Source organism: Humulus lupulus, chromosome 6 (genome assembly GCF_963169125.1).
Source record: "Humulus lupulus chromosome 6, drHumLupu1.1, whole genome shotgun sequence".
NCBI classification, from domain to species: domain Eukaryota; kingdom Viridiplantae; phylum Streptophyta; class Magnoliopsida; order Rosales; family Cannabaceae; genus Humulus; species Humulus lupulus.
This window is the reverse complement of record NC_084798.1, coordinates 129558796-129581148: the sequence shown is the minus strand read 5'-3', so window position 1 is coordinate 129581148 and position 22353 is coordinate 129558796. Positions and strand designations below refer to the sequence as shown.

The 22353-nt window shown below is 38.0% G+C and overlaps 1 long non-coding RNA gene across 1 annotated transcript; it reads right to left on the bottom strand.

Annotated features, from left to right (window-relative positions):
• Positions 1-19485: 19485 nt before the first annotated feature.
• On the bottom strand, positions 19486-22081 carry LOC133784197 (uncharacterized). Its single transcript, XR_009871192.1, has 5 exons — positions 21838-22081; positions 21624-21698; positions 21346-21425; positions 20021-20229; positions 19486-19570 (listed from the first exon to the last, which is right to left on the bottom strand). It is a non-coding gene; the product is annotated as an uncharacterized LOC133784197 (long non-coding RNA).
• Between the last annotated feature and the right edge of the window lie 272 nt (positions 22082-22353).

The following is a 22353-nucleotide window of genomic DNA, read 5'->3' as shown; positions in this document are numbered from 1 at the left end:
TGTCTCGCGACCTCGCCTCACGTCAACACTTAATGAATCACCCTTTCGTGCCCCAGGCCTCTGCCTCGCAACCCCGCCTTGCGCCGCAGGCCCATGCTACGCACCAGCGCCTTGCGAGACACCATCTCGTGCCCCAGGCCTCCACCTCGCGACCCTGCCTCGTGCCCCAGGCCCATGCCGCATGTCAATGCCTCGTGAGGCACCCTCTCGTGCCCCAGGCCTCCTCCTCGCAACCCTGCCTCATGCCATAGACCCCTGCCACATGCCAGCACCTCGTGAGACACCATCTCGTTGCCCAAGCCTCCATCTTGCGACCCCGCCTCGCGCCACAGGCCCATGCCACGCACCAACGTCTCACGAGGCATGGCCTCAAACATGGTCCTTCCCCCCGCGATGGGAGCCTTGAGGCTCTGGCCTCCCAAGCCTTTTGGGATAGTGTCTCCCATGATGACCCATAAAATTTTCAACACTTAAAGGTTAAAAGATTAGGATGCATTGTGAGGATAAGAAAACCTATGAAAGACTCAAAGAGATCATACAAATATAAAGTACGTACGGGGGTATGGCCCTAAAGAACCCAAAACACCACGCCATACAAGTTGTTGTTGTATGAGTAAGGTACCTGATGTGGTCCTTCCCAGCCAACCTCTGACATTTGTACTAAATAGATGGTGGAGATATAACTAGGTACTAAAATGGAGGTGCTTCCGGAGACCCTTGGCATGTACTGGAACCGACCACCACGCTCTTAGCACCACTACCATCTATAGATTGCATATGCAGAGTCATGTCCCTAGGGAACACCATGTACAGTGAGCCAATAGTGCTCTACTATAAGTATGACCTCCCTTCACCTATGAAGGAGAGGGATTTTTTGGAGAATTTTATAACCAGTTATTGCTAATGGAAAGAGATATTCAACAGGCTCTCCATTTTTTCATTCTAGAATTATAACATTTACATTTGATGTTCTTTATATTGTAAGGAAGTTTGCATGAAGTTTAGTGAGTTTAAAGTTCACTTCTTTTACAAATCCAAAAGTTCTTGATCTAACATAGTTGAAGAGTTCCTACCGTCAACAAAACCTTTAAATAGTATAGGAACCTCAATAGACTCATCCAATGAGATAAGAGTATTTAAATTTGAATTTTGTAGCCAAAAACATGTCATTGTACGCACACGTACGAATAGCCCAGGCGACACGTTGACTGAGACTAGGTGACGCATTTAATGATATTCAAGGAAACTCCATACAATATGCAAAACTAATGGGCACGAAAGCTTGCCAAGAGGAAGATGAAGCTTGTACGAGTGGACCCTATGGTGAGACACGTGAGTTTAATACCAAAGTAGTGGGTGAGTGTTCTACTTTATAGGCTCCTCTCGCTTGATCTTGGTGTTTAATACCAACACTCTGATGGTCAAGGTGCTCCACGCAAGAAGGAAGAGAAGGAGATGTTGGTACTGCTTCCCCTGCGCCAATATGGAAAATGAAAGTGGACCTTAGGTTCCCCATTGTAAATTTATTAAAGGAGAGCACCTAGGTGGCTCCCTACCACCGCTTATGTAAGGAATCATGAGTTTGGACCCTCCAATACTTGTCGAAAAAATAAAGACTTGATATCCGAGGCGCCCCATAAAAATGGTCAAATCTAAAAAACCACCAAGAAGAGGCGATACCAAAGCTCGCCACTATAGGCATGCGAACGCTCATCATAGGTCGCTTGCAAGCTAGTAAGCAGGTGCCACCTCGCTAGTAGATTCTGTAAGTTACTGCAGTCAAAAGCTGTCAAAAGTCAAATCTTCAAGGAAAACACCACAATCATGAATAGCCAGGTCAGTACGAGCCTCTGGTGTACAAGAGGTCTATTGTCTATAAATTCAAGGCACTCAAACAGCATCAGAGCAAGTCTTTGCTCAACAAAATTAAACTCATCTATTCTACTACAAACACCATGCCTCACAACCATGCCTTCTCATAAGAAAAAGATCAGAGAACGAATACAAGTTAGAAAAAGAAGGTGGATGACAAGCCAACTCCCACCACGAAGAGCAATCAGTGCCGAGAAAATCTGGGGGAATGGCGCTCACAACGGTGCAAAGACCAATTAGGCTCGAGCATGCGACAAGAAGAATTTTTTCCCTGAGTGGCTTCATAACCAGGGAGTCACCCCAACGTTTCCTCGATGCAGTCTCTTGTCTGAGGGACTAGCAAGATTTGAGAGTCCGTGACGCCCTAGGAACTTGCCATATCAGTTAACCATGCATGAGCCACTAATGGTGGGCACGCCCCATGTGAGGCCAAGTCACTCGAAAGGAAAAATGCCTTTTCACTATGACTAGAAGATCTCCACTGATCAATAGATGAGGTCAGTAGCCATCCCAGGGACCCCGACTTCCACCTTTCTGTTTCCTTCCTCCCTTAGTAGAACGAGCCTAAGTCGAGAAATGCACTAGGAGGGCTACCTAAGAGCTACGGGTGAGGCAGGTAACTCTGCGTAGAGTTCCAATTCCAACTCGTCTCGTTCAACCACTGTAAAATGCCCTATTCTACTATCATTTGCAAAAAATTACTAATCAATGATTATTTAGAAAAAAATACTACAATTGTTCAAAAGGTTCGGAGGGGCCTTATGAAAACATCAATTATAGGCCCATTTGTTTAAATCAAAATATAAAGCATTTTATGAAATATAAAAGAAATATAGCAATGTCCCACTGAAATATACTTAAACGTAATATATCTCATAAAAACGTTCATCGGCATTTCTAGATTGTTTTTCGTCCATTCGCACCACACGATATACATACTTTGACCATGGAAAGCCCTATATAACCATGTGTGCCAATCAGAAAAACCTGTCGCCTACCTGAAAGGAGAAAAAGTAACTGGGTGTGCTAAAAGAACAATAATTCAGATAAGTACTATACCAAACTATTCTCATTCTACATAAACTTAAAATGGCATAACATAGACATTTCATAATCTCATACACTTTATCTAAAAATTCATCATAACAAATAAAGCAAACAGTTCTATTGGGTAACGAGTAAAGCATAACCCGATATATCCTCCTCTTGCCCTCGTCGGCCTCTAAGCGCGTCAACCCTATGAGTTACGTCATACCTTAGTAACTCATTTTTTGTGTTGCGTTTCAGCACAAAACAAATTCGCATAGAGTTCAACATATTCGCATAAGAAATCTAGCTAGCTTCCTTAACTTAAGTCCAAGCTATAGAATGCAATATTGTTTCATAACGAGCCTAGAATAGTCAATCAAACACTCGTCTTAATATCATGTAAAACTAAACATATCACACAAACATACCCCACTTGTGCATTGGCCATGCACACGTGGCACAAGTTGCACCACAACTTTGTTCATACAGCAGCGTAAAATAAAATCACAAAAGAATAATGTCAATTATACTAAGTAACTTTCAATGGTTTCAAAACAAGAACCATGGATTTGATTAAATAGCATATATTTTAATGTAAAAGTAAACTTGCATGTACAATGAATACATGAGACGATTCTTAAAACTCACTTTGAAGTTGGTAATATTTATTCCTTTATTTTCTTGTCAATTTCACAAAAATTCAGCAAGCATAAAATAAATTACCAACTTGGTTAATACTACTTTATTCTTTTAAATCATACAATTTACATTCATAAATTTTATTAGAAAATTCTAATTTACTAAAATAATATTTTAGCTTTAATTGTACAAAATAATAATCTTATTTATTTTTTAACAACAATAAAATGTGACAACATTTATAATTAATTATAAAATAATGACATTGGCAAAATTAATTAATTTCATAATAGTACCCTTTTTAATTTGGAAAAATTTATTAAATAATATCAATATAATGTGACATAATTTAATCCTTTTTAAAAATATAATTTTTAGACAATTAAAATTTAATTATAGTATCTAAAATTTGGTGGAAGGACTAATAATTCTAACATTTTCAATAAACTAAATTCTAGACATCATTTTAAAAATAATTTTCTCAACTTTTAAACGATAAAAATCTACATATATCTTATTAAGCCCCAAAAAGAGATTCGTTGGCCAAGACACACTGTGGATATCCGAATTTTTGTCGCACAAGACCCCGACTAGTGAACCTCAGGATAAAGGCCTGGAAGGCCAGTAACCAAGGTCATCCTTGCACCCTGTGCCAAGGGCCTCATAATGCATGCACCCCTCTTATACAGCCTCGCTTCATGCACAGGCACAGGCAGGATCACCCCTAAAAAATTACGTCACATCTCGCACTAAGGGTCCTAAGGAGGCGGATATGCTGTTCTAACAATAGGTCACCTCGCCCTTAGGAGTCTCGCAAGACACGGCCTCGCCAAAGCGCCTCGTGCGGCCCGCCTCGCGCGCACCCCCTTGCCCACCACCTTGCATGGGCCGCCTCGCGTCCTTAACCTGCCCAGCGCCTTAGGAGCTTGCTCTGCCCGACAACTCGGGCACGCGCCTCAAGTGCGAGCCTTGCCTAGAGCCTCACACAGGCCACCTCACCCAGCGCCTCACGTGGGCCACCTCGGCCAGCGTCTCGCGTGGGCCGCCTCGCGTGTGCGCCTTGCCCAGCGCCTTGCGTGCGCCACTTCGCCCAGCACCTCGATTGGGCCGCCTCATGTGCGCGCCTCGCCCATCGTCTCGTCCAGCGCCACACGTGGCCGCCAAGCGTGTGCGCCTCGCCGTGCACCTCAGCACCATCTTGCGCACCTCGGCATGCAGGATGCGAAGCCCAGGACCGTCTCGCCCACCTCTCCACGCAGGATGCGAAGCCCAGGACAGTCTCGCTTGCCTCGCCATGATAGAAGCATATGCCTCGCTGATGAGGCCCTTCTCTATCTTCTAAGGAAGGTGTCTCTAGCGGGGTTCAACTCCCATGTACGTTTCTCACTCAAGCCTACAAGCCGTCTTATACTTAGCAAAATATGGAGGGGCTTGGTGCAAGGGTATACCTAGGACATACGAGGGCAACCCTCAGGAACAAGGCACACGTACGGGAACAGGCTATATGACCCCAAGAAGCACAAAGGTGTGACTCTGACATCCATATTACACAGGTAGTGATAGTGCAGGTTAGTACCAATGGTGGAGGCCATACCTACATATCTTTGACCATATATTAGATCTGACACCACAACCACCTGTGCCACTACGTCTGATACCACTCCCCTGACAATGTACTTCTCAACAATCTGGTCCCCTGGGATCATAATGTATTAGGGGCCATTAGAGCCCACTATAAAGGGAACCTCACTTCATCATTGAAGGGGTTTGGTAAAATATTGAAGCTTTGAACTAAGAGAAATACAAGTTCTTTTCCCCATCTCTTTCTGCAACTATTTTTTAAGTTTCTTGTTAGGTTCTTGAAGTTCTTCATTTATAAGCTCGACACTTTGATTTTTCTGACTTAACATCGTTGACGAATTCTCACCGTCAACAGTTTGGTGCCGTCTGTGGGAAGGATAAGTGCCAAGACATTATTCTTCCATTAACTTCCAAGACGCTTTAAACTACTGAGAGAACCACGAGAGGTGGAGGTCCACCTTGATGGAGATCAGCTGAAGGCCTCAATGAGGAATCCCCCACCACTCGAAGATGTGGGTGCACCAAAGGAGCCAGGGGTTTCTGAGGGTGAAAAGGAAGTCTCGTCCCCCACTGCCCCACCTGATGAGGATCGTCAAAGGTCGGTGGCCTCTCCTGGAAGAAATGTTGGAACTCCAACCGGCAGGATCCGGGTCCATCGACACGTAGGCCTGACAAGAGCCCCCGAGTCCATTCTATAAGCACGAGCTCTAGGTCACGATTTTACGAAGAGGAGATACGCAAATTACACTAGAAGAACCAAAGGGTAGAAACCACCTTAGAGAATATGCATGAGGTGTTGAATGGCTTGTTACAAGGGAAACAGAGTGTGTCTCTTCCTAGTCAAAGGAAGAAAGGCCAAGAGGGGGTGGAAACCACAGTCCTAGTTGATGACGGGAGGACTCGGCTCTCCACTAGAGATACCCCTCAGGTGAGGCAGCATGAACGTCCCGGGCAATCCAAGCCACCCCAGAGGCACAAGCGGGAGAACAAGGCTGACCCGCGTAACGAGCTCGAAGTCACTTCAAGGAACACACCCTTAGACTTAAGGGAGGAGCTCAATAAGAAAAGGACGTACAAAGGACTACACCTCCTGTAGCTCCCCAAGAAGATAAAGGGAAGGGAAAATCCAACCCGTCCACTCTAAGAAACTCCTTGAACAAAAGGAGACAAGACCTAGACACAGAAATGAAGAGCCCCCGGAGCAAGATAACCACCGCATCCAGAGGGAAAGCCATTGATGACAAGTTCGATTACGAGTCACTCTTCATAAAGGAAATACAAGCTGTCTGGCTCCTAACCAACATCAAAGAGCCTCACATGACCCCTTATGAAGGAAACACGAATCCCAAATACCATCTGGACGCCTTCAATGGCCTGATGAAATTAAGAGGTATTAGTAGCAGGGCGAGATGCCTCTGCTTCACTGTCATGCTAAAGGGAACTTTGTACAAATGGTTTATGAGACTCCGGCTAGGGCCCATCAGGTCTTGGCAATAATTTTTTAATGAATTTCTCCAACAACATCACACTATCACTTGTCAAGAATTCATCCCCGAAGGTTTGAATGATGCGAAGAAGAAAAGAGTGTACGAGGGGCCAAGAGATGACCACTAGAGGAAGCACAGGCACGAAGGTAGCCCCAAGCAAACGTCCCACACTTTCTACACAGACCTAACACATACTAGGGAACATATCTTCGTGGCAAAAGAGAATCAAGTCCCCTTCAGGAGACCCCTACCAATGAAAAGGGATCGATCAAAAAGAGATCCTGGAAAGTACTGTCAGTAACATAAAGACATTGGGCAACCACTGCAGAGTGCACTCATTTGAAGATGGAAATCGAAGAGCTCATACATAGGGGACACTTGGGCAGATACGTCGGCAAAGAAAACCAAAGACCGGAAGAAGGAGTACCCTCACCTCGGGCACGAGATGAAGCCCCAAAGGTTCAAGGAGAAGTTAGGACCATCTTCGGAGGGCCAGGGTTCAGAGGCGAATCAAGGACCTCGCGAGATAAGTATGCCAGGGAAGACAGGCAAACTCCGCCTCCATGCGTCTTAAGTTTGGAACAATGCCCTCCAAAGAGCTTTAAGGGGGAGAATAATTCGATAACATTCAATGAAGAGGATGTGCAGGGTGTGCATTTCCCTCACAATGACCACTTGGTGATGACTGTTCAGCTTGCTAACATGAGGGTACGCTGGGTCCTGGTGGACAATAGAAGCTCCGTAGACATCCTATATGGCCCGGCCTTAGAGAAGATGGAACAACACATCATGAACCTAAAGCCCTGTAACACCTCCCTGTATGGGTCTACATGAGACTCGATACAACCCCTGGGCACAATCAAATTAGCCATCACCATGGGAGAGTCTCCCAGACAGACCATTGTAATGAAAAACTTTGTTGTAGTAAGATGTTCATCGACCTTCAACGCGGTATTAGGGAGACCCTCATTGAGACAATTGAAGGCGATAACCTCGGTGTACCACTTGACCATAAAATTCCCAACTCCTGGGGGTGTAGCGAACGTGAAAGGGGAATAGAAAGAAGAGAGGGAATGTAATAACACGTCCCTTTGTGCAGCCATGAGACTACCAGAACTTATGGAGATGGTAGTGCATGGGAGCACAAACCCGAGACAATTCAACCCCAAAGTTACTGAGGAGACCAGAAGCGATGGTTGTGCATACGTGCTTGAGAGGGAACATCGAGTAAAGCTCCACATTTAGCATGATAAATCAAAAGGGTTACCATAGTTAGCCCCCCAACAGCTATGAATTGAGGGGTAACTTAGATGCCCCGATAGGTAGTAAGAACATTGTCACCACAAATATCTATGTATTCTCATTATTTTTAATGAATATATTTCTTATTGGCATGTCAAACTACTCATTTACGTGAGCATGTATCTAACTCTTATGTACCAATCACCAATTGGAATTTTCAAAGTGCATAAACAAAATGATCAAACTGCCCGACGAGATAAATCTCGCCAACCACTTGGGGGGCAGAGTACACTGCCAGAAAGGGTCTTAAGAGAGACCCTTATAAAAAAAATAAGGAAGAAAACATTCCAAGGCATCTCTCGATTTCACAAGGATTAGCTACCCTTGTGAACATCAAGAGGGTCAAAAGGTCCTACAGAAAGAGCCTCCTAATAAAGACTGAAACCTCCACGAGAGGAAAGGCCTCAGGAAGAGCCTCCTAGTAAAGGCTGATACCTCCACAAGAGAAAAATCCTCAGGAAGAGCATCCACCGATAAGACTAGAATGACCACCAAGACGACTAGCCAAAAAGGGTGCTAAAAGAGACCTTTGCAAAAATAGTACAATGCATAATGACGAGAAGGACATTTCTCGCAAGAAATAATAAGCGCACACAAAAGTATATAAAAGGATGGCTAGAACCCAAAGGGTCAACATATCCTTATAAATACAATCAAGGTGCACCAAAGAGAGACCTATCGAACCCCATTGTGTGCGCTCTAAAGGAATTCAAGCATGATAAATAAAAAAGTATATAGAAAAAGACCTATTGAACCCCTTTTTTTAGGCTCAAAAGAACCTCAAACAAAGAGGAACAAAAGAAAATAATTGCATATATATACAGAAAAAAGGAGTTGCGATAATAGAGTAGGACTTATAAATGTTTCAACAAAATAATAAAAAATGATAGGCTCAAATGAGCATACATACAAATCAAATTAAATGATAGTGTGGCAGAAGCAAAATCTCAGGGCCTCCTGCCGCGAGCATTCCACTTAGCCACCCTAGCGACGACATGCTCCTCAAAGGAGGAGAAATCAAAGTTAGGATGTTGCCTCCACACCCCATAGAGGGTGCGCTCCATGGATTTGTACTCGATTTCAGGAAAATTCGCCTCTAGGAGAGTGACCCTCTCTGACAACATTGCGACCTTGGCTTCTGCTCCCCCAAGATCGACCTCTAGGAGAGCAACCCTTTCATCCAGCATCACGTCCTTGGCATTCTCCCTCTTCTTCTCTTTTGATGATGAAGAGGCCTTTGCCAGGGCCTTCTAAGGCTTAAGATTGGTATCAGTGAGTTCCCTCTCAAGCTCCTGAACCTTGACCGTTAGACGGTCCCTTTCGGCATTCGACGAGGAGAGATCCTCTTGAAAGAAGTAAGGACTCTAAAACCACAAAGCTAAGGAGATAAAGTGTAAAGAATAGGCTAGATATGAAGGCCTATTTATAAGAACCATAGGCCCATCTTAGCCATAATATCCGATTCTTGATCAATGGTCAAAGAGGGGGCTTGGAACTTTCCTTGGGATCCACGAAGCACAGTGATAGGCTCACCTTAACTCTCAACATGTCATAATAGTCTCCACCTCCAAAATGTGGTTTTGTATTCCACCAAAGTAAAGAAACACACAAACACCGCCTACACTTTGAAGACACCATATTGAAAAGTCTACCAGAGAGCCTAAAGACCCTCCCATAGATTGGGGAGCAAGTGTGGATATTGGAATTTTAGTCGCACAAGACCCCAACTCGTGAACCTCAGGGTAAAGGCCTAGAAGGCAAGTAACCAAGGTTGACCCTGTACCCTGCACCAAGGGCCACGTAAGGCATGCATCCCTCTTATAGAGCCTCACTTCATGCACAGGCATAGGCAGGATAACCCCTCAAAATTAACGGCACGTCTCGCACTAAGGGTCCCAAGAAGGCGGATATGCCTTTCTAACAATAGGTCACCTCGCCCTTGGAGTCTCACAAGACACGGCCTCGTCATAACGCCTCGTGCAGGCCGCCTTGCGCACACCACCTCGCACAGCGCCTGGTGTGGGCCGCCTCGTGCGCACCACCACACCCAACGCCTGGTGTGGCCCGCCTCGCGTGTACTCCTTTCCCAACGCCTCTCATGGGTCACCTTGCACGCACCACCTTGCCCAGTGCCTCGCGTGGACTGCCTCGCGCACACTGCCCCGCCCATTGCCTCGCGTGGGCTGCCTCGCGTGAGCGTCTCTCCATGCACCTAATGACCATCTCGCGTGCCTTGCCATGCTCCTCAGGACGCGAAGCCCAGCACTGTCTCGCGCGCCTCACCATAATACAAGCATATGCCCTGCTTATGAGGCTCTTCTCTATCTTCTAAGGAAGGTGTCACCAACGAGGTGCAACTCCCATGTACGTATCTCACTCAAGGATACAAGACGTCTTATACTTAGCAAAATATAAAGGGGCTTGGAGCAAGGGTGTACCTTAGATATACGAGAGCAACCCTCAGATTCAAGGTACACATACGAGAACAGGTTGTACTACCCAGAGAAGTAGAAAGGCATGACTCTGACATCCGTATTAGATAGGTAGTGATAGAGTGCAGATTAGTACCAATGGTGGAGGCACTACGTGGAAGTCTCTGACCATATATCAGAGTCGTCACCACAACCACCTGTGGCACTACGTCTGATACCACTCCCCTGACAATGTACTTGTGAACAATCTGATCCCCTAGGACCACAATGTATTAGGGGCCATTAGAGCCCACTATAAAGGGAACCTCACTTCATCATTGAAGGGGGTTGGTAAAACATTGTAGCTTTGAACTAAGAGAAATACAAGTTCTTTTCCCCATCTCTTTCTGCAACTATTTTCTAAGTTTCTTGTTAGGTTCTTGAAGTTCTTAATTTATAAGCTCGACACTTTGATTTTTCTGACTTAACATCGTTGACGAGTTCTCACCGTCAACACTGATTAACATGCATAAATGAAAATGCAGAACAAATTAAGACATTACTACCATGCTTCCTAAATAAAAATACACCTTAATATATTCAAGACCAAAACATTGCAATATAATCAACATTAAAATCAAATATATTTTATTATAACATCAATGGAAATTCTAACATGTTCCTTATAACAACAGCTTTTGATTCTCCTAATCTAAACAAAACAAAGGAACCTAACGCCTAATATATGTCATAGCAAGGTTTATCATTCAAACTCATCATGCTTCTTTATTGAAATCATTAAGAGAATTGTTCGGTAAACATTTAAATTGTGCATGGAAATTGCATGGTGGAATTGTTCATAAACAACAAAAAAAATTTCACCTCTCAAATAAAAAATTTATATGTTCAAGAATACATACAGGAACTATTAATATGCAATATCATTAATCATGAATCATATATATATATACACGCCCGTACATGTATATATATACATAGATATACACGCATACATATATATATACACACACACTTATATATTATATGCAGGCATATACAAATATTTAAGGACAGAAATTTTTACCTCTTGATGCCTATCAAGTGTCCTTGAGTCTTCTCAAGCGTTTTGAGTACTCAAACCACGATCTTCCAGAGTGTTCTCTATACCTCAAGATGTGGGTGGGCACATAGAGAAGCAGGGTTTGTAATTTAGAAATCACAAGTTTATCACAACACCTGAGTACTTGGATTATGGCTTGAGAAATGATGGAATAATAAGAGAAGAAGATGAAGAATTTCTTGTCTCATAATATTCTGAAACTCTTCTGAATCCCCATTATTATTCTCTTATTATCACATAATATATATAGACTATATATTACATTATTATTCATAATAATAATAATAATATAATACAATCATAATGATGAAAGGAATTGATTTAGGTAATATCTAACTTACCAAATTTGAAAAAAATCTATTTTCAAATTATTAATTAATTAGATAAATAAATAAAACAATACTCATACATTATGAGTATCATATACACGCATGGCACTGTGTCATGCGTGTTACATTATTCCCATTAAAAGAATATTGCATTTTTCCTATTTTCTTTTATTTATTTAAACAAATCATTCTCTCAAAATATGGTATCATCTTTTTAAGGAAAATGTCACAACCATAATTCGAATTTAAATTTTATATTCGAAATTCAAATTAATGATCATCATTATCATCATCCATTTAAAAATCAATAAGTCAAAACTATTTTGACTTACCATTTTTCTTTTCTCCAACTCAAATAAAATAAATAATTTAAAAAATTAAATTATTTATTATTATATTTATTTTGAAAAATCCATATTTAAATAAATAAATATATTTTCAAAATTTAATAATTAATTCTAAATTAATTATTCAACTTCAATTATCATATAATTTTATATTTTACCCGAAGAATAAAATTCTTCTCCAATTTCTAAATTACAGTTTTACCCTTGCATCAACTCTTACCTTGATATGGCGTTGTTAGTGTTTGAAAAATAATTAGAGTGCACATCAAAAGAGGAGTGGTGGGCGCAATTTGGTAAACAATAAAAAAAATTCATCTCTCATATAAACAATTTATATGTTCAAGGAAACATCTAGACAGAAAATATTAATATGCAATATCATTAATCGTGCAACATATATATAATTATACACATACTTATATAAATCTATTGTAACGTAATTTTAGCCCGAGTTCATTCACTCAGTTCGGGTACAGCTAGCAAGTAAATATATGGAGAAATAACCAAGGGAATGATATCAGTTTATTATCCACATGGACAACACGAACTCGAAAATATTAAAACAACAGCTGAAGCACGAGCTTGGAGGAGATATCCAGCTCGTGGTAATTCTAGTATATTGCATACCCGCGGATCCCCTGAGACTCGGGATCCCTTTATACGTATATTTATGACGAGGTTGTCATATTCAATATCCCAGATATTAAGAGTACATTTACCTTGTGAGCAAATCATATCCCAGTATAAATGGGAATTATTTGTATTAAATGTAATAATTATGTAAATACGTGATTGACTCACGCGGTTACCCCAACCTGTCCATGGAATTCCCTTATAAATATTGGGAATATTGGACAGGAAAGGGGACCATTATTCTGTAATACCAAAACTCTACCAAAATAGAGTGAGTGATACAACAACAATATAGACTTATGGACTAGGTGGATTTTAACCACTGAACCACGTAAAAATTCTGTGTTCTTGAGTGAATTCATTTATTTTTCAGTACGATTTATTAAGAACTAATCTACCTTATTATTTTTTACTACACTATTGGCAAAAAACTGCGAAAATAGATTGGTGCTTTCATTGAGAGGAAATTAGTGCTTCATCAAAATTCCTGTCGATTATCAACATGATGCTCACTCGCTCAATGCATGATAATGAGATAGAACAACCTGGTGGGCAGGAGACCCATCATACTGTTGTTTCAAATGAACATGGCCCTGAGATCTAGCAGCTTCCAGGAAAACAACTGGCGGGTCATGGCGACACTGGGAATTCGGCATCATTGCCACTGAATCCAAATCCAGACTACCTAACTGCCATCGAATCAGAAAACATGCAATTGAGAAGCCATCTTGCTAAGGAAAACAGGTAGATTGAGGAAGTTTTGGCTCGGTTACCCCTTCTTGCAACCAATGTTAATGTCGTAAAGGGGCAAAGTGGATCTCACAAGTCCCACAGGAGTAATCGATCCAAACCAAGTCGATCAGTTAGAACTGTCACCCCAAGCTCTGTACCTAAGAGTCATCAGCATGTCAGTCGATCAATTAGAACCGTAACCCCATGTTCATTGCCTTTTTCACAAATCCCTAGAAATGCCCCTGGCAATCCACTAGGAGGGACTGGGACAGGCTCACAAAGACAAAATATTCCAACAAACCCTCCTACGTCCCAATCGAATCATCAGGCGCAGAGAACTAGAGACAATGGAGTAAAACATAGGTTGTCAAATTTAGTCCGCCCTGATGGAACAAGGATTGTCTCACTAGTAAGGCATCCCCCATCACCTATAAGACATTCGACGCCACCTCGCACTACAAGAAAAAATTCTTTTAATAACACCGAAAATGTGTTATCAAAACATACGATAACACTTTCTGTTGTGTTAAGACCGACTATGTTATGGTAGGTCAGGGTACTTTACATAACACTTTATCAGTGTTATATAGATGTGTTATTGTACTGTCAACGATAACACAATTTCTGTGTTATTTTAATATATAGATAAGTGTTTAATTATGTTATTTATAGTCGATTATATAACACTTTTTTTGTGTTATACTACACTTTAGTATAACACATGTGTTATATTAGCTTAGAGAAACATAATCTTTTTTTACTTACACAAAACTAGGAAAACAAATATGAAAGTTGAAGCCAAATAAGGTAACATAAATAGAATTTTATTAATTACTCAAATGTAATTACAATATTTAGTCTACTAGTCTAGGCTTAAGAAATCATATTACAACATAATTTATGCCCAATTCTGATTCCTTTATCACTAAATACAAAACAAGAAATGTATACAAAAATTAGTGAAATACATTCTTCCATTCTAAAGGCCTCAACTACAAATGTTGTCAAGAATTGCTCCAAAGAAATCATCTCAATATACTTGCACATTGTAAAAAAAAATCCTTTTATTATTAAGAACATAAGACTTAAGCTAGTTTCCACCTGTAAGCATATAAAGTTTATTTTAAATTTGTAATACCTCCAAAACTTGACGAAACAGCAGGGTATAGCAAGATGTACTACCATGCAAAACGAGTGAAGCAACAAAACATGCAACTTAAAACAATAAGCTAAGAGATGAACGAAGAGAAGATTCCACTGCCAAACAGAGTACTCTATCAATACCTAAAACTTAATGAAAATGAAAGAAACATTCAGCAGCATAATTCTAAAGCACAACAGAAGACTTTCTTCTTTATACCTTGACAAGCGCTGATGAAAGTCATCTTTTTGTTGGTAGTTCGTCTTCTAACATGGTCATATCAGCCTATTAAGAAAGAAAAATCTAAGCATATGAATTTCCCACAAAACAAACAGTTAAATTCAGAAATGAAAGTGAATGAGAAAATCAGAGAGGATAGAGAATGAATGAACTGAACTTTATTGAAATATATTGAAGTGTTAAATAGAAAAAGAGAATACATCACTTATAATGAGCTAAAAATTAGAGTAAGACTAACAGATTCATAGAAAACCATAACAAATCAAGCAGCTACCACTTAATAGATCAAATTTGTAGTAATAAAAGTAATAATAACCTCAGAGTAGTCACTATCACAAGATTTCATTCTATAGTTGCTAAAATCATAAATGATGTTAAAGTGGTTACAAGATACTCTACAAAGATTACTTACAAGAGTCTCTATCAATTATGTTTTCATATTAAAAAATATGATTTAAATTGTTTCTTTTGTGTTTTATTTGATCATTTCATGATAATCTGTTTTAATACATATCTATATTTATACACATGTAAGACATGAATTATACTATGGAAAAAATAAAGATAAAGGTAATATTTAATTTGCTTTGAACACTCAGACAAGTATTTTTAAGCCAACACAACAGAGAGTAGAAATATTTGTTGCTTGTTTCATTTAGTTTGCAACATGAATTGCCTAACAGCGAATGAAAACAGGCATAGGTAGTATGTACATACAAAGGAAGAGAGAATATATATCTCAAACTTACCCGACCCTTAGCCTTTTACTGCCACCTTCGCTCTTTATGGGCAAGGCTGCTGGATAATTGAAGGATGGAAGAGAAAAACGAGATGCAATGACAGAGCAGTGTGCAGCATATTTACGACTACAAGACCAATTAGACTTTTAAAGTCAAAAGACTACATGACCTTTTCAATAATATTGAAAATAAACCAAGCAAGAAAGAGAAAACAATTATTTAAAAAAAATTGCAATCATTTTAGCACTTGTTTGTTAATTTCCATTAATAAATACTGGCTCAAGAGTCAGCAACAGGCTACTATTCCAACCATAACCTTAGCCCTTAAATTCATTTCCAGACAACAGTTTTTTAAAGAAGAAACCAGGATAACACTCAGGAACAATGAAGAAAACTTAATGTTAGGCAATTCATGTTGCAAACTAAATGAAACAAGCAACGAGTACAAATGTCAAAAATACAAGAATGAAGATGAAAGTATAAACAGTACTAACATGAGGTTTATGCATAAGAATTTACTACAAGAAACTTAGAAAAGAACTCAAACAAAGCTAAGCTAACTTTTACAATGTTACCTCAACTCTAACTCTTATTTACAGTAGAATGGCTGTCATAAATAAATTTCATAACAAACTATAGAACAGGTTGCGTTCTGGGCCTAATCTTGTATGGCTTCTGCAAATTCAATTTCTTATAAGTTATAACCTGGTCTCTGGATACTGATCAGTTTGTAGTTTGTTTTCCCCAGAATTAAAAAAAAAAAAGTGGAGAAAAAATTGCATTGCTGCAATTGTGAAAAAATCAATGTCCTTACTACAGGGGAATATACGAAATCCTTGAAAAAAAGAGCTTGAAAAGGTCAGAAGCATATCAATAAAGTTTGTACATTTATTAAGTTCTCCAAAAAATAGATGCCCCTACTAAATACCCAACATAAATTTTATACATATATGATAATTCAACAAGTCTTTGGAGTCTAACACTGAACTCACTTTGATTGCATGAAATAAAACGGTGCAGGTGCACTTTCTATGCAAAGTTATAACACATATGATAGAATGAATATAAGATCAAAAATAAAGAGCAGTACCTGAGCAATGTGCTTGGCAGAGATGAGTTCGACCATAACAAATGATGCATGCCATCCATGCTTAAGGCCAAAAATTTCTAGAAGACCATCATCAGCATGGGCCTCAACAAACTTTTTCTGTGAGAATAATAAATGTCAAGATAAGCATTATTGACCTGAAACTTAAGTCCCTTCAATAATAGGGGATGTTATCATCATGTAAAGTCTGAAGGGACCATATGGTACATGAGATCAAATATGGTAAGGGGAAAATTATGATGAGTGAGGTGAAAGTGTGAAACACAATAAATCCACAGTACTTGAGTATTATTGATGAATCAGGGAAAAACAATAACTTCGTAAGTACTCGATTATTTTCATGCTTGCATCTGCATAACCAACATACAGCATAGAAGAACATAGAGCTAACAAATCCAATGAAAATTAACATTATCTCGAGGAGAGATATATACCTTTTCCAAATAATCTGGCTTCAGATTACCCCAGGGATGTCGTCCACTTCCATAGTTATGAAGATTTAAAGCAACAATAGCTCTTACACTAGAGGAACACATAATTACAAAATGAGATTTATAGAATAAGCATTGTGCCTTTTTTCCAGCAGGGTACATTTACATCAAGATACAATTATCCAAATAACAATTTTAGTTCTAAAAAATCATTGGTAATAGTCCGTAATCACAAGACTTTTCACATAATAAGATAACAAACCAGACCTTATTAGAAATTGGTCCTTGTGCCAGGTAAGGTTTCTCATTACGTAAATGATGAAAGCCGTAAGCCACCTGAGCATCCATTCCTATAATATAGATCCATAAAATAAGGAGGCTTGTGTAGAATGATAAAAAATACAGCCCTGGTCTACTTCATATAAAACTAAGAGGGAGCGAACCACACACACACACACATATACTACTACAGAATAATTATCAGCTCTTAGACAAGTCAAAAATCACACAAACATACCTATGCTAAAGTAATTATAAAATACTCCTTCATAACAAGATTTTTTCTCAGGCAACTCCCCTTCAATCTCCAACCCCTGCATTTAAATACATTTCACCTATTTAGGTTAATTTGTTCACATGAAAATAAATAAATTTAATACTTCACATTTTACAAAGACTAACACAAAACATATTCTATGTTTAATATGCATCACATCAAAGATTTCAAAACAAAGTTCATTTTCTTACAAGCAATTAAAAAAATAGCTTTAAAAGAAGTTAAATTTTCCATGTTTATATTGTTTTATATATCTTGACGATTAGAATAAATCTCTCTAGATACAAACACTAGAATGAAAGCAGGAAAAAAAAACAATTAATTACATCAAAACTTCAAAAATCCCATCAACTAGCCTCTACAATTTTATTTTTCTGCATGAATTATAAGATTCAAAAGAATGATGCACAAGAAATTTCCTAATGTCACATCTAGAATTATACACAATCCAGAGCAGAGCAATAGATTATATGCTATAATGCTATATAGTCCACCTTCTCACTGATTAATCTTACTTCAAAAACAACTTTTGTGAGGCTTGAACAATATGAGAACCTAATATTTCATAGCAGAGCAACAGCACAGATATTAGGCCCAGAACGCAACCTGATCGTTATAACTTCGCTACTAACATACCTGAATTCGAAACCAGTAACAGCGAATGAAAACAGGCATAGGCAGTGGAAAGAATATATTAGGAGTTAACTAATAACTGTATGACGAAAACAGAAAATATAATTTGAACTCAAAAAGAAAAACAGACTAATAACTTCATTTTTTGCAATGAATATTAGATACAGAAGGTGAGCATTGATTAGAGTTCAATGCAGAGCAATTGTTTTCCCCAAACTGTTTGTAATTTTCATCACCAAAAACTAGAGTGAACTCGTTACTCGAATTTTGGGATGAGATTAAGGAAGAAAACAATCCATTTATGTCATAGGTTTCTACTTTTTCATATGAATTAGCATTTTCCAATGTGCTAAACACATCAAGATTTTCGGTTTCCTGAAAGAGCCTCGTTGTTTGATCCACAAAGTCCAATTTTTCAGATATCTGCAGCAGTAACAACAATGGAAAAGCATTAATCAATTTACAGCTCAATCATAGAACACTAATCGAACGGTTAAGCATAAATATTCATAGAAGTGATCTAACCTTCTCAGTAGATCCAAACTGTACTAGTCCTCGTGGTTCAACCGGTACTACCACAATGGTCTACAAAGTGAGTTTGATTGTTAATAATTCTGAGTTGTGAGCTAGAATTGAACAACTTTGACAACATATGAGAAGAAACCATAAAATTTATAACACAAGTTTCTACCATACTAATCTCAATTAAAGTACTCAAAAAGAAAAAAATTGTACCTTTATTCCAGAGGAAAACTGATAGCAAACCTTAGAATCATCCTGTAGAGTGAAAGAAAATTCACAAAATAAGCAAACATAACAACAATTCTAACTTCAAAAAATTCAACATATGTATGTGATTTCAACTCTAAAAACTGAAAAAGAAAGAAGAAATACCTGAAATGTGTGTTTATTTTCAGTAGATCTGAAAGAATTCCATTCCCCACTTGGCCCATCAGCTTGAATCCATTGGTACTTCCCATTTAAAGCAGTTTGACCAATAATTCTACATTGACACATATACAAACGACAAACATTAGCCCTCTATTTTCCTCTAATCAACTTTATTACTTTTTAGAGAAAAGAAAAAAATATTTTCTCTAATGCATTTGACACATTTATAAAGAAAAAAACAAATGTTTAGGGGCATATCCTTCTCTAAGCACATGGACTTTTAATAGCATATTTTCAATGACAGCTCCAACTGGGTCCTCAAAGTAGGCATCTTCAAGAGACAACAGCCTGAGACCATTCCAAAGAGCATAATTCACAGTTAGCTAAATTAATATTGAGAAAATACATATTGCAAATCCATTATCTTCTTAATGATGCTAACTTATTATAATGGTTAAATGAAATTTCACAAAGCTTGATCTCAGAGTGAAAAATGCAGATTAAGAAAAACAAAATATGGGTTTTGAGCAACATTAATTTTTAATTTTTCTCTCCAAATAATTTAAAAAAAAAACCCATGTAAAGCACTTTCATTTTCTCAGCTTGAGTTATTCTTTTAAAAAGAAAATAAGAAAGAACTATGCTTGATTTGAGAAAACCATGGGTACACAAATCTCAAATATGACTGGGAAAAATATTTAAAAATTTTAAAAAAAGTTATAGAATTGATTAAGAAAAGAACAAAAGGAGTGTGGTGTAAAGAAGAAAAGACAAAACGAACAAAAAGAAAAAACTTACATGGGATTTCTTTGGTCGAAACACCAGAAAATGCCATAAGACCAACCATTACTAACACAAAGACTCTTTAGTGTTCTTCTAAGCACTGACCTTTTCTCAGCTTCACCCATTTCACCAACTATGAAATGGTCTTTGTTCAACTTTGTTGGAACAGAACGAACAAGCTTTTTTCTTCCAACAGAAATCACCTCAAAACCACTCCCTAGAACCTGAAACAGAATGCAATAGATGTTAGTATAAGAAAATCCTAAATAAACACACAAGCTACACTATAAACAAATCTAAGGGCTTCAGACTATAACTGATGTTCAAAAATAGAATTTGCAAATAAGGTTTACGTGTAAAACTGATGTACGAATTCAATCTCATAATGTGTAAAAATGATGGACACAACATAGATAGATATAATGTGAAAAAAGATAGATATTACATGGGCATTGATAATGATAATTCATAGTCATACATTATTGAGTCCTTGATATGTGCCTCTACATTAATTTCACCTCATTTTGTAACTTTTTCCACATACCCTTTTCATATAAAGCTAAAGTCAATTTCCAGTAAAGTTTTAATAATAGTATGTGCAGTATCTATCTATGTAAATAAATCTTGATTCAGTCTAGGAAGCAAACACTTGAAAAAGGGATTACTTTGAGCCAAGATTAGTAGAGGTACAATACTAATTTTACCACATTTCTGGAATCTATACTATGCTAGGGAAAATTGTGTTTCGATGAATAATAATAATAATGAAAGAGATCCAAGAAAGAAAATGATTTCTCTTTTTTCATCACTAGACATTTTTATGCTTCAATTTCTTAAAATTTAAGGATAATCTTGATAAATTTTTTTTTATTATTGTCTAATGAATTATCCAGAAACAAATTGTTTGTTCATTTTCTAGCTCATGGATCATGATACTACTTACTTAAAATTCAAAAAATTGAAACTAATCATTTTCTAGCTCATGGATCATCGTATGCCATTTGCTTAAATAACAGAAGAGTGAGTTTAGATTGGCTAGAAACTAAGTACAAGGCACAAGCAAGCATTGAAAATAGAGAATAATCAATCAAAAAAGAAATAGATTATTGGGTAAATAAATCATCATCATTCATATAAAAATACCTCAGCCATCACAATAAAAGAAATAATTACCCAATGAAAGCAAAAGACAGATTCAAGCCCATAATTCAAGCCTTATCATATTAAACCATTCACAACCCCTTAATGAAAGTTTATAGTCCCTAAACACAGATTAAAACTATATAAAACGCCCCACAAATTTTAAAGAAATGAATATCAGTAAGGGAAAAAAAACAAACTCTTTATTAGCAGTTACTCCACAAAAGTGGTGTAGAAGATACTCCAGACTATTTCTCTCCAATTTCAGTACCCTTGAGGCCTGAGGCAAAGAAAAAAGAGAAAAACAATTCAATAATGAAATAATACCAGATAAATGTTTAAATAATTAGTAGGTGGAGGCGTTTCAAAATTTAGAAGAGTAACAACACAGCTCACATATACTAAAAACAAACTCAATTTCAAATAACTCTTGAAAGCATGCTCTTGTTGCTGAACAGACCATGGAGATAGACCAAACCTTTAGCAATTCCTTTCATGATTTTTAGCCGAACAGACCATGATAGGGGTGTGAATGACTCTGTTCCAGACCTCCCTGATTACATGAAAAGAAATCAAATTGATCAAAATATGAATACCACAAGACCTGTGATCAATCAAACTCCAAAACCAGAATCAAAATAATTAAATAATTCATGAGCACAAGTCAGATAATGGGATATGCTGAAACTTACCATGAAGTGCAGTGGAAAGATTTCCATTGGAAATGTAATCATATATGAGCAGCTTCTCATCTACAGACCAGTAGTAAGCTTTCAAAGTTACAACATTAGGATGCCTTATCAAGGGCTCTAAGTCTCTTGCACTGAAGAATTGATGCAGGAATAAGGGAAAAAACTAGCCAGAGATATTACAATCAAAACCGAGAGTCCAAACTCCAAACCGAGACACAAAAATGAAGATTTACCTCAAAATAAATATATAAATACTAATATATATAATATTGACAAGTAATTGTTGCGGATTTTCCTAAGTGTGTGCAAGTATACACAGTTGTCAAACAAGTAATAAAGTGATAAGTCAAGTATCGTTTCCACAGGGATTGAAAATTGGAAATTAATTCACAAAATTAATTACTCACAAATTGGTTTCAAATAAAAGTAAAACAATAGGATAAAACTAAATCAATGAAAAGCAAATAAAATTAACAAACAAAAACTAAGAAAAGAAACATGCTAGAATTATTAATT